This window comes from Triticum dicoccoides, chromosome 7A (assembly GCF_002162155.2).
Source record: "Triticum dicoccoides isolate Atlit2015 ecotype Zavitan chromosome 7A, WEW_v2.0, whole genome shotgun sequence".
NCBI classification, from domain to species: Eukaryota; Viridiplantae; Streptophyta; class Magnoliopsida; order Poales; family Poaceae; genus Triticum; species Triticum dicoccoides.
In genome coordinates, this window is record NC_041392.1 from 622901687 (window position 1) to 622916396 (window position 14710).

Below are 14710 nucleotides of genomic sequence, written 5' to 3' on the forward strand. Positions count from 1 at the left end.
GCGGCGGCGGCGGCGGGCGGCCGGCTAGGGTTAGGGTTTTAGGGTGGGGGGGCGCGGCTGGGCTTGGCTGGGGGCCTCGGGGCGCTTATAAGAGGCCCGACCAGGAGGAGTCCTGGCCGGTTACGGCCCAAGGTCGGTTCGGACTTTTTTTTTAAATAATTACACTCGGAAAAAAACAAACGAAATACTACACAGACTCCAAACATCCCGAAATAAATTTTCCCTGGCTTCTAAAATCAAGCCGCACAGGATGAACATATATTTGGGGCCTAAATGGAATTTTGAAAAATGCGCATTTTTTCTAAATTCAAATAAAATAGCAATAAAACCAAAATAAAATCTTATTTGATTTTTATTAAATCCTCAATATTTCTTTATTTTTGGAAAGTCATTTTATTCCCTCTCTCATATTTTTGTAATAGAAATAATTGAAGATAAAATAAATAAAATCAAACGATCCTATTTTCAAAATTTGAGACAACTCAAATATGAAAATAAAGAAATCCCCAACTCTCTCCGAGGGTCCTTGAGTTATGTGAAATTTCTAGGATCAACCAAAATGCAACAAATATGATATGGAATGATGATCTAGTGTATAACATTCCAAATTTAAAATTTGGGATGTTACATTTTAAAGAAGTCCTTAATGAACCTCCTATAAAATCCAGCATGACCAAGGAAACTTCTGATACCTTTGATGTCCTTAGGACACGGCATCTTTTCAATAGCATTAACCTTAGCTTTATCAACCTCAATACCTCTTTCAGAAATTTTATGCCCCAAGATAATACCTTCATTAACCATAAAGTGGCACTTCCCCCAATTCAAGACAAGATTAGTTTCTTCACATCTCTGCAAAACTTGATCAAGGTTGCAGGTACATCCAAGACAAGATTAGTTTCTTCACTTCTCCCAATTCGAAATTTTATGCCCCAAGCAATCATCAAAAGAAGTTCCATAGATGGAGAAATCATCCATGAAAACCTCAACAATCTTTTCACAAAAGTCAGAGAATATAACAGTCATACATGTTTGAAAGGTAGCAGGTGCATTACATAAATCAAAAGGCATATGTCTATAAGAAAAGATACCAAAAGGGCAAGTAGAAGTTGTCTTTTCTTGATCCTCTTTTGACACATGTATTTGAGAGAAACCAGAATAACCATCTAGAAAGCAAAAATGTGTATGTTTGGATAATCTTTCTAGCATTTGATCAATAAAAGGTAACGGGTAATGATCCTTTTTAGTAGCTTTATTTATTTTGCGGAAATCAATTACTATTCTATAACCTGTAACAATTCTTTGGGGGATCAATTCATCTTTATCATTAGGAACAACGGTAATTCCTCCCTTCTTAGGGACACAATGGACATGACTTACCCACTGACTATCAGCAATGGGATAAATTATACCTGCCTCCAGAAGCTTTAGTATTTCTTTTCTTACCACTTCTTTCATCTTAGGATTGAACCGTCGTTGGTGATCAACAACCGGTTTCGCATCTTTCTCCAATCTTATTTTGTGCTGGCATAGAGTGGGACTAATGCCCTTAAGATCATCAAGAGTATATCCAATAGCAGCACGGTGCTTCTTGAGAGTTTTCAATAATTTCTTTTCTTCACGCTCTCATCAAGATAAGCATATTTAATAGTATCAGGCAATGGTTTAATCTCAAACACGGGATCACCCTTGGGTGGAGGAGGATCCCCTAGGATTTCAACAGGCAAGTTGTGTTTAAAAATTGGTCCCTGTTTAAAGAATACTTCATCTATTTCCCTTCTTTCATTCATAAACATATCATTTTCATGGTCTAGCAAATATTGTTCTAAAGGGTCACTAGGAGGCACGGCAATAGAAGCAAGACCAATAATTTCATCTTTACTAGGCAATTCCTTATCATGGGGTTGTCTACAAAATTTAGCAAAGTTAAATTCATGGGACATATCCCCTAAACCAACAGAAACAATATCCTTATTGCAGTCTATCTTAGCATTAACAATTTTCAAGAAGGGTCTACCAAATATAATGGGACAAAAGTTATCTTGTGGGGAACCAAGAAAAAGAAAATCAGCAGGATATTTAACTTTCCCACACAAGACTTCAACATCTCTAACAATCCCAACTAGTGAAATGGTGTCTCTATTGGCAAGTTTAATTGTAACATCATTTTTCTCTATCTCAGCAGGTGCAATATCATGCATAATTTCTTTATATAAGGAATGAGGTATTTGCACTTGCACTGGCACCCATATCACATAAGCCATGATAGCAAGGATCTCCTATCTTAACAGAAATAACAGGCATGTCTACAACAGGTCTATGTTTACTTTTATATCGGGCCTAGCAATTCTAGCAGCTTCATCACAGAAGTAGATAACATGCCCATCAATATTATCCAAGAGATCTTTAACCATAGCAACACTAGGTTCAACTTTAATTTACTTAGAGGGTGTAGGTGTTCTTGTATTACTCTTACGAACCACAGTTGATGCTTTAGCATGATGCTTTATTCTAATAGGGAAAGGTGGTTTCTCAATATAAGCAGTAGGAACAACAGAATCATTATAAGTGATAGTCTTTTCTTCAACTTTAATAGGTGCAAATACTTTTACTTCAATGGGAGGATTATATTTAAACCACTTCTCCTTAGGGAGATCAACATGTGTAGCAAAGGATTCACAGAAAGAAGCTACTATCTCAGAGTCAAGTACACATTTAGTGCTAAATTCATGGAAAGCATCGGTATCCATAAAAGATTTAACACAATCAAACATAGGCGTTATACCTGACTCCTTACCTTCATCGAGATCCCAATCTTCAGAGTTGCATTTAATTCTTTCCAATAAATCCCATTTGAATTCAATAGTCTTCATCATAAAGGAGCCAGTACAAGAAGTATCGAGCATGGAGCGATTATCGAGAGAAAGCCAAGCATAATTTTTTTAATAATAATTTCTCTTGAGAGCTCATGATTGGGGCATGAATATAACATTGACTTAAGCCTCCTCCAAGCTTGAGCGATGCTTTATCCTTCATGAGGCCAAAAATTATATATATAATTACAATCATGATGAACAAGATGCATAGGATAAAACTTCTGATGAAATTCCAATTTCAATCGGTTGTAGTTCCATGATCACATATCATCACATAGCCTAAACCATGTCAATGCCTTTCCCTTCAAAGATAAAGGGAAGACCTTCTTCTTGATAACATCCTCGGGCATACCTGCAAGCTTAAATAATCCACAAACTTCATCCACATAGATTAGGTGCAAATCGGGATGTAGTGTTCCATCTCCTGTAAAAGGATTAGCTAGCAGTTTCTCTATCATACCCGAAGGAATTTCAAAGTAAACATGTTCAGTAGGTTCAGTAGGTTGAGGAGCAACTCTTTGTTGTACTGGTCAGGGTGAAGATACCCCGAACAAGCCCCTTAAAAGATTACTTTCCATAGTAACAAGTGACAGTAATTTTCAGCACACTATAAATTTTTCCTTACCAAATTCCACCTACCAAAGGCGCTTCACTCCCCGGCAACGACGCTAGAAAAGAGTCTTGATCACCCACAAGTATAGGGTATCTATCATAGTCCTTTCGATAAGTAAGAGTGTCGAACCCAACGAGGAGCAGAAGGAAATGATAAGCAGTTTTCAGTAAGGTATTCTCTGGAAGCACTGAAATTATCAGTAATAGATAGTTTTGTGATAAGGTAATTTGTAACGGGTAACAAGTAATAAAAGTAAATAAGGTGCAGCAAGATGGCCCAATTCTTTTTGTAGCAAAGGAAAAGCCTGGACAAACTCTTATATAAAGGAAAGTGCTCCCGAGGACACATGGGAATTATCGTCAAGCTAGTTTTCATCACGCTCATATGATTCGCGTTCGGTACTTTGATAATTTGATATGTGGGTGGGCCGTTGCTTGGGTACTGCCCTTCGTTGGACAAGCATTCCACTTATGATAAACCCCTATTGCAAGCATCCGCAACTACAAAAGAAGTATTAAGGTAAACATAACCATAGCATGAAACATATGGATCCAAATCAGCCCCTTACGAAGCAACACATAAACTAGGGTTTAAGCTGATGTCACTCTAGCAACCCATCATCCCAATGCCTTCCCCTAGGCCCAAACAATGGTGAAGTGTCATGTAGTCAACGTTCACATGACACCACTAGAGGAGAGACAACATGCATCTCATCAAAATATCGAACGAATACCAAATTCACATGACTACTTATAGCAAGACTTCTCCCATGTCCTCAGGAACAAATGTAACTACTCACAAATCATGTTCATGTTCATAATAAGAGGGGTATTAATATGCATAAAGGATCTGAACATATGATCTTCCACCGAATAAACCAACTAGCATCAACTACAAAGAGTAATCAACACTACTAGCAACCCATAGGTACCAATCTGAGGCTTTGGGACAAAGATTGGATACAAGATATGAACTAGGGTTTGAGATGAGATGGTGCTAGCGAAGATGTTGGTGGAGATTGACCCCCTCCCGATGAGAGGATCGATGGTGATGATTTCCCCCTCCCGGAGGGAAGTTTCCCCGGCAGAACAGCTCCACCGGAGCCCTAGATTGGTTCCGCCTCGTGGCGGTGGAGTTTCGTCCCGTGAGCTAGCTTTTGAAGTTTTTCTCGACAAAAGACTCCATATAGCCAAAGATGGGCATCATAGGGCTGCCAGGGGGCCCATGAGGCAGGGGCGTGCCCAGGGGGTAGGGCGTGCCCTCCAACCTCGTGGATGGTGGGTGGCCCCCCTCTGGTACTTATTTCGCTCAATATTTTATATATATTCTAAAACATGCTCCCGTGAAGTTTCAAGACTTTTGGAGTTATATAGAATAGGTCTCTAATATTTGCTCCTTTTCCAGCCTAGAATTCCAGCTGCCGGCATTCCCCCTCTTCATGTAAACCTTGTAAAAAAAGATAGAATAGGCATAAGTATTGTGATATAATGTGTAATAACCACCCATAATGCAATGAATATTGATATGAAAGCATGATGCAAAATGGACGTATCAGTACGTACTGGTAGGTGTGAGCAGGCTTGCAATTAATTGTAGCACTAGTACTTTGGAATGTGATGGGAACAAGGTAAAGATTAATTGATGGTTTTGGTTTCGAGGTCCGAAACGGCTCCCGATGAGTTTAGTGGAACATAAATTTCAAGTACTACCGATGAGTTTAGTAGAACATAAATTGTTTAACATAAAAAATATGTCATTAAAAGATAGAATATTTGAAGTTTGTAATGATATATTTTTCGTAACGTATGCCTCTTATTAAGTTGGTCAAATTAATGACCTAGGTACACATGCAAGACTTGGAAACTGAGATAGATGGAGTACTACACTACTCAACTGCAGTCACACAAGTCAGTGATGTAATCGGTCGTACATGTAGACCAAGCCGATGAGTGTCCCTTCGGTGAGATGCGGGTCCGACCAACCGTCTGTTGGTGCGACCGACCGTAAAGTACTTACGCGATGGAGACTTCTGGTTGTGGCTACGGTTGATTGTCACGACCAAGCATTCTAAAACTAGTGATAAATCAATTACCATCTTTTTTCCAAAAGACCAAGTATTTTTTACAGGAAAACAATACATATAGATGGAGTGATTGTCAAGGTTGCAAACTGACATAGCGTTGCAAGTTCACTGCAGCAGCAACCGACTAGGTCACTACATCACTGGTGGGGAAGGAGGGCAGCTCACCTCGCCTACGATGCATGCCGAGCGGCGCCGCCGCAACTGGCCCCGGGATTTGGCTTCTCCTACCGCCCATTTGAACAGTTGCACCGGCTACTCATGCCATTGCGCATGCATGCACGTTCTTTCCTCCACAGTCGACTCCGTGAATACGATCTCTGCCATTAGCCCTAGCTCAAAATCAACGAGACGGTGCCAGATCTCTGACATCCCTCACCATCTCTCCCCCGAGATCGACTTGCGCCTCCGCCTTGTGTTGCGCCAGGCGTAGCTCCTTGGAACTTCTCTCCAATCGATGCGACGCTTCCTCGATCCGATTTGCCCTTGCTGCCCTCCACCTGAAACGCAGCCCTGGCATGTCCTCCGGCGCCACCAATACGTGATTCTAGAGCAATGGATCCCCTCTAAAACACCTGTGGGTTTCGCTCAAAGGCGGCAGTGATGCGGGCCGCAACAAGAGGGCAGCCCGCGGGATCCTGGGATCTAGGGGATTATCCATGGCGGGATCCGGTGGGCGAGGCGAGGAGGTGAGCCTAGGCACTGGGAGAGCCCTACGAGGCTAAGATAAAGATAGTACTACTCCACTCCGTCCATATTTAAATACAAAGGCCACCAACAGTAGCCCTGGAATTGATCATGCTGCATGCGTCCTGGTTTATTGGCCCCCTTTTTTGTGCCACTTTTTATGACATGCATTAATATTATGTTACTTACAAATATGGTCAAAAATTGGCACATAATACAAAGGAGACCAATGGAAGTACTGGCACCCCATGATTTAACTACTTGCATGCACGTAGTGGAGTAGTAATGTCTTTCTTCCGTCCTCATGTCCACTCAATTTGCATGCGCTGTATTAATTGACCATCAATAAAAATAAGGACTTTACACACGTCAAATTATCACATGGGGTGGATCTTCATACAAAAATGCATCGCCCCGTGTACCCACGTGTGCGTGCGAGGGAATGAGTGCGTGTGTGGCTTGCGTGCACATCTTTGCTTCATGCATGTACCGCTAGTGTGGCTCAGAGAGGACGAGTACATTCTTCTGGAAGCAGCAACACGTCACTGTGATCAATCCACACAAGGAGGTCGCGATAATGCCTCCACATGTGCCACGTAGCTTCATGAACTGTAAGAGAGACACTGTGAAGAGCGCCATTGGAATTCTAATTTACGTGTTTGCACATACTCGAAGTACTAGTAAGGTACACGTGCATTGCACACATCAGATTTGGCAACCAAATTATGAATAAATACCACACTATTGCATGTAAGCTCGGAGTCATATATGCCTGATGTAGAACTTTGTTTAATTCTTATAGTTCATCTCATTCAAAATAAATTAGTTTTTATAAAAAGCTAGGGCCTCTTTAATTCATAGGATTTGCAAAACGTGGGAATAGGAAAAATATGGGATTAGAATGGAATGTCGTCTTGCATCCTACAGGATTGCATGAGTTTTTGATTGTGCATAGAAAAAATGTAGGATTCTTTCAAAGTGGTTTGAGTGGATGGGATGTTTCCTATGAAATGTAGTGCAATTTAATCCTATGGAAAAATTTCTATGGTTTACAATCCTACGAATCAAACAACCAAGATAGGAAAAATTCCTAAGGATTAGAATCCTCCAAAATTCCTTTGAGAATCCTTTGAATCAAAGAAGTCCTTAATCTATTTTATGTTTCATGGAATTTTGCATTGTAAAGCATAAAGTAAAAACAAATAATGGCAATTCAACTAGAAAAAAAGTTTGGGCAGTTATGATACGGAAGATTCTAGAACAAAGGAGAAGCACTTGTGTTTTGAGGTTTGTGCATTATGCTTAAGTTCAACCATGGAGTCTGCTAGATTGTAGATGTGGCAAAATCCGGTGGGGGCTAGAAGATGGTGCGAGGGTCCAAGTGGAGGGAGACTATGAAGGAGTGCACAAGTGCGAGATCGATATTTGAAGAGAGGGGGCGAGAACGTGCGTTGTTGCGCGCAGTGGCAGAGCCATGAAAAATATATAAGCTAGGGGACAACCATTGCTAATCCTATACGAGGAGGGCCAATTCATCAACTTAAACCATTTTACCAGCAATTGTCTAATGATCACATTCATATTAGCCTCGATATATAGTGATGTTAATTAGGGGGGCGCAGGGCCCTTGATGCCCCTGTCTTCACCACTGTGCGCGCGTTTGAGAGATGAAGCGGAGGCATGGATGATGAGAGGGGGACGTTGAATATATAATTAATGTGGGTGTATTAGCTATAAATTGATCAATGTGGACGTGGGAAAGAGGGTGAGATATCACTAGATATATAGATTGATCGGTTTGTGTGGAAATATGTGAAAGACCTAGCTATATATACACACACATAGAGGAACATCAATCGTTGCGCATGCACGTGAGAGATAAAGAATGCCCGATATGATGGGGAGGGGGAGGTGTGTGTGTGCATGCATGGGAGACCGACCTGAAGAAAAAGATTGCATGTGTGCGATGGATAATGCTGACTGGTACTGTGTGTGCATGCATGCACGAGAGAAAGTTAATGGTACAATTATAAAGAGAAGATGACTGTGTGGGTGTAAAAGACTAGGTGACGTCATAATCAATGTAAAGTAGAATTCAAATATTTGAATAAGAGATCATGATGTTTGAAACCCATGCATGCATGAATACAACTGAGATATGTGTGGTGTGGTTTGGAAACGAGCATGTTGTACTGTATACACATTGAACAAGGTCAGACTGATTTGTATTTGAGATATCGATGGCAAACATCGTTTAGCCACATTGCATCCGTGCATGGAAACACTATTCTAATTGGAGATGATGGGTGGCTTTCGCATCACATATCTATATCTATACCCCCATATATACATACATATATATATATATATACATATTATATTTTATATTTTTTATATAGTGTGCGAATAACTTTAACTTTGAAAGATGGTCGTTGGATGAGGCCAATCCGATGGTGCAGATATGGCAAATTTGAGCACAACTGGCCGTTGGATATCATCTAGATTCCACCAGATTTTGCCACATGTACAATCTAGAAGACTCCATGGTTGAATTTAAGCATAATGCACAAACCTCAAAACACAAGCACTTCTTATTTGTTCTAGAATCTTCCATATCAGAATTGCCGAAATGTTTTTCTACATGATTTGCCATTATTTTTTTTACTTTATGCCTTACAACGCACAATTCCATGAATCTTAAAATAGATTAGCTTTCTTATAAAAACTAGATGATTTTGAATGAAATGAACTATAAGAATTAAACGAACATCTACATCATGCATATATGACTCAAAGCTTACATGCTATAATGTAGTATTTATTCATAATTTGGTTGCCAAATCTCATGCGTGCAATGCACGTGTACCTTATTAGTCTAAATGGTGTTTGTGTGTGTGTTGTGCTTGTTAAACACATTATATGTAGTATATTGGTACGTATCCGTCGTATCTACTTTTCCATACATTTTTGCCCTTGTTTTGGACTCTAACTTGCATGATTTGAATGGAACTAACCCGGACTGACGCAGTTTTCAGCAGAATTGCCATGGTGTTATTTTTGTGTAGAAATAAAAGTTCTGGGAACGACCTGAAAATCAACGGTGATTATTTTTGGAATATATTAAAAATACTGGCGAAAGAATCAAGGCCAGGGGGCCCACACCCTTTCCATGAGGGTGGGGGGCGCACCTACCCCCCTGGGCGTGCCCCCTGCCTCGTGGGCCCCCTGGTGGTCCTCCGAACTCAACTCCAACTCTATATATTCGTGTTCAGGGAGAAAAAAATAAGAGAGAAGGATTCATCGCGTTATATGATACAGAGCCACCGCCAAGCCCTGAACTCTCTCAGGAGGGCTGATCTGGAGTCCGTTCGGGGCTCTGGAAAGGGGAATCCGTCGCCATCGTCATCATCAACAATCATCCATCACCAATTTCATGATGCTCACCGTCGTGCGTGAGTAATTCCATCGTAGGCTTGCTGGACGGTGATGGGTTGGATGAGATTTATCATGTAATCGAGTTTGTTTTGTTAGGGTTTGATCCCTAGTATCCACTATGTGCATCATTGATGTTGCTATGACTTTGCTATGCTTAATGCTTGTCACTAGGGCCCGAGTACCATGACTTCAGATCTGAACCTATTATGTTTTCATGAATATATGTGAGTTCTTGATCCTATCTTGCAAGTCTATAGTCACCTATTATGTGTTATGATCCATTAACCCTGAAGTGACAATAATCGGGATACTTACAGGTGATGATAGTAGGTTGAGGAGTCTGTGTATTCACTACGTGTTAATGCTTTGGTCCGGTACTCTATCAAAAGGATGCCTTAGTATCCCTTAGTTTCCAATAGGACCCCGCTGCCACGGGAGGGTAGGACAAAAGATGTCATGCAAGTTCTTTTCCATAAGCATGTATGACTATATTCGGAATACATGCCTACATTACATTGATGAACTGGAGCTAGTTCTGTGTCACCCTATGTTATAACTGTTGCATGATTCATCGCATCCGACATAATTATCCATCACTGATCCATTGCCTACGAGCTTTTCATATATTGTTCTTCGCTTATTTAATTTTCCTTTGCTACTTTTACAGTCACTATAAAACCAAAAATATTACTTTTGCTACCGTTACCACTACTATCATATTACTTTGCTACTAAACACTTTGCTGCAGATATTAAGTTTCCAGGTGTGGTTGAATTGACAGCTGAGCTGCTAATACTTGAGAATATTCTTTGGCTCCCCTTGTGTCGATTCAATAAATTTGGGTTGAATACTCTACCCTCGAAAACGGTTGCGATCCCATATACTTGTGGGTTATCAAGACTATTTTCTGGCCCCGTTGCCGAGGAGCATAGCTCTATTCTTTGAGTCACTTGGGATTTATATCTGCTGGTCACTATGAAGAACTCAAAAGATCAAAGAACCAAGATTTTCTCTCAACTACGAGGGGAGGTAAGGAACAACCATCTGGCTCTGCACTTGATTCACCTTCTGTTTTGAGTAAACTTGCGACACCTACTCCTGCTATCCATTCTGATATGTCGCATGTTATTGATGATGCCACTTTTGCTTTGCATGATACTTATGATGAAACTACTTCTATGCTTGATAATACTGTGCCACTAGGTGAATTTCTGGATGAGCAACTAGCTAGGGATAGAAAGAATGAAATTATTGAAACTGATAATATTGATGAAAGTGATGATGAAGATTCTCCCCCTAGATATGAATTGCTTGTTGTGCCTGAGGGTTATGTTATGGATGAAGAAACTGCTATGGACTTTCTTGCTTGCAATAACTGATCTTAAGAAATTATTAGCTAAGCTTAAAGAAAAGTCTTTGAATGCTAGAATGAAATATGACCCAACTTTTGCTACTTCACCTATCTTTATTATTGATAAGGATTATGATTTCTCTGTTGATCTGATTTAATTACGTTGGTTGAATCTGATCCTTTTTATGGCTATGAATCTGAAACTATTGTGGCACATCTTACTAAATTAAATGATATAGCCACCCTGTTTACTCATGATGAGAAAACTCGCTATTACTTTATCCTTAAGTTGTTTCTGTTCTCATTAAAAGGTGATGCTAAAACATGGTTTAATTCTCTTGATCCTAGTTGTGTGCGTAGTCCCCAGGATATGATTAATTACTTCTCTCCTAAATATTTCCCCGCTCATAAGAAACAAGCTGACTTAAGGGAAATATATAATTTTATGCAAATTGAAGAAGAGAGTCTCCCACAAGCTTGGCGGAGGCTTCTCCAATTACTTAATGCTTTGCCTGATCATCCTCTCAAGAAAAATGAAATACTTGACATCTTTTATAATGGACTAACCGATGCTTCTAGAGATTACCTGGATAGTTGTGCTGGTTGTGTTTTCAGGGAAAGAACTGTTGATCAATCTGAATTGCTATTGAATAATATGTTGAGTAATGAAAATGATTGGACACTTCCTGAACCAACTCCTAAGCCAACTCCGAAGGAAAGGGGTATTCTATTTCTCAGTCCTGAAGATATGCAAGAGGCAAAGAAATCTATGAAAGAAAAAGGTATTAAAGTTGAAGATGTTAAGAATTTACCACCTATTAAAGAAATACATGGTCTTGATAACCAGACAGAGCTAGTAAAGGTAAATTCTCTCTATAGATTTGATAAAGGTGATATTCCTCGTTATAAGTCTGCTAGCCAATGCTTAGATGAGTTTGATAGTTTTATTATTAAACAAGAAAACTTCAATGCTTATGTTGGTAGACAATTGAAATGCAATGCTGATACGCTTGAACACTTGAGTGATTATATGTCTAGAGTTAAAGGTGAACTTAAACTTATTAGTAAACATGCTTCTATGGTTACTCCAAAAGTAGAACAAGTACTTAAAGCTCAGAATGATTTTCTCAATGAATTAAATAATAAGAAAAATGATAATGATGTTAGAGTTATGACTAGAGGGGGTAAAATGACTCAGGAACCTTTGTATCCTGAGGGCCACCCTAAGAGAATTGAGTAAGATTCTCAGAGAACTAATGTTGATGCACCTAGTCCTTCTAAAAGGAAGAAAAAGAAAAATGATAGGACTTTGCATACTTCTAGTGAACCCGTTGTTGACACACCTGAGAATCACAATTCTATTTCTATTTATGATGCTGAAACACAATTTGGTAATGAACATGAACCTAGTGATAATGTTAATGATGATGTTCATGTTGATTCTCAACCTAGCAATGATAATGATGTGGAGATTGAACCTGCTGTTGATCTTGATAACCCACAATCAAAGAATAAACGTTATGATAAGAGAGACTTTGTTGCTAGGAAGCACGGTAAGGAAAGAGAACCATGGGTTCAGAAACCCATGCCTTTTCCTCCTAAACTATCCAAGAAAAAAGGATGATGAGGATTTTGAGCGCTTTGCTGAAATGATTAGACCTATCTTTTTGCGTATGCGTTTAACTGATATGCTTACAATGAACCCTTATGCTAAATACATGAAAGATATTGTTACAAATAAAAGAAAGATACTGGAGGCTGAAATTTCCCCCATGCTTGCTTATTACACTTTTAAGGGTGGAATACAAAAGAAACTAGGAGATCCCGGAGTACCAACTATACCATGCTCTATTAAAAGAAACTATGTTAAAACTGCTTTATGTGATAATGGAGCCGGTGTTAGTGTTATACCTCTCTCTTTATATCATAGACTTGATTTGAATAAGTTGACACCTACTGAAATATCATTGCAAATGGCCAATAAATCAACTGCAATACCTGTCGGTATTTGTGAGGATGTGCCTGTTGTGGTTGCAAACATTACTATTTTAACGGACTTTGTTATTCTTGATATTCCCGAGGACGATAGTATGTCAATTATCCTTGGAGGACCCTTCTTGAATACTGCAGGGGCTGTTATTGATTGCAACAAAGGCAATGTCACTTTTCATGTTAATGGTAACAGGCATACGGTACACTTTCCGAGTAAACAACCTCAAGTCCACAATATCAATTCTATTGGAAAAATTTCAACAATCACTATTGGAGGTTTTGAATTTCCTCTTCCTAGTGTCAAGAAGAAATATGATATTATTATTGTTGGGGATGTGCATATCCCCGTTGAGGTAACCTAGCGTTATTCGAAATTTCTTCGGTTTCATGTTATTCGAAATGAGTTTGTTAACAAGACCTGATCAACCTTGTTAGTGGATTCATTTTGATGAGCATGAGATCGATGAAGTTAGAAGCACAACTTTCTGTACCCTCCTTTTACTTTCTATTATATATATTAAATGAAGTGAAAATAGTATTTTCTGTCTGTTTTTCTGAATTATCCTTGCAATAAAAAATTGCCCGAAAATAAAAGTTCTCCAAATGTCCTGAAAATTTAATATGATTTTTTCCAGAATATTTAAGAATTATTGGCACTTAGAACACACCAGGGGGACCCATCATGTGCCCACGAGGGTGGAGGGCGCGCCCACCCCCTGGGCACGCCCCCTGCCTCGTGGACCCCAGGTGAGTCCCCTCCACCTATCCTTGCACCCACACACTTCGTCTTGCTAAAAAATCATCCACCAGCTCAAACCCGAGTTCTTGCTCATCTTGCTGCCATTTTCGATCTCCTTGCTCAAAGATCCATTCACAAAACTGCGTTGGGGGATTGTTCTTCGGTATGTGACTTCTCCAATGGTCCAATTAGTTTTTGTTCTTGTGCTTTATTTATTGCAATTTTTTGCTGGTTAGGTGACCTTGTTCTTGAGCTTGCATGTCAAATTTATGTGGTCAAAAGTAGTTTAATGCATGATATAGCCTCTAGACACTTGTAGGAGTAGTTGCTATCAATCTTGTTGAGTTTGGTTCACTTTTATTTTAAGTTACTAAAAATTTCAGAAATTTTCAGAAAAAAGATGAAGAGATTTTTAGGGGCTCATTGAGCCGAAGCTCGAAGGATAATCAAAGTGAAGAGAACAAGAAGCCCAAGTATAATCTCCCTCGTACTGTGGAGGTTCGGCCGTGTGAATGTCCTTGTGATGAGTTCTTGAGAGAAGCCGGGATTATGAAGATTTTTATTATTTGGCTGAGAATGCAGGCCTGACCGACTTACTCCACGACCAGCGTGAACAGTATCTCTTACTCACCAATATTTTTGTGCAAAATTATCATTTCCATGCTAGGAGATCGCCACCTTCGGTTGAATTTTATTTATATGATGAGCATAAGGAGATGTCACTTTTTATATTTTTGCCGGGTCTGTATGATACCCTTTATGGGCAGCATAGAGGAACCACATCGTAACGATGTGGAAGGGTTTATTTATACGATTGTTGTGGGGAAACTAGAAAGGTTTCCGATGTAAGAATCACTAGCATACATTTTCCTGTTCTGCATTACTTCACAATATTTGCTAGTAGATGTTTAATTGGTCGTGGGAACTACGGAAACCT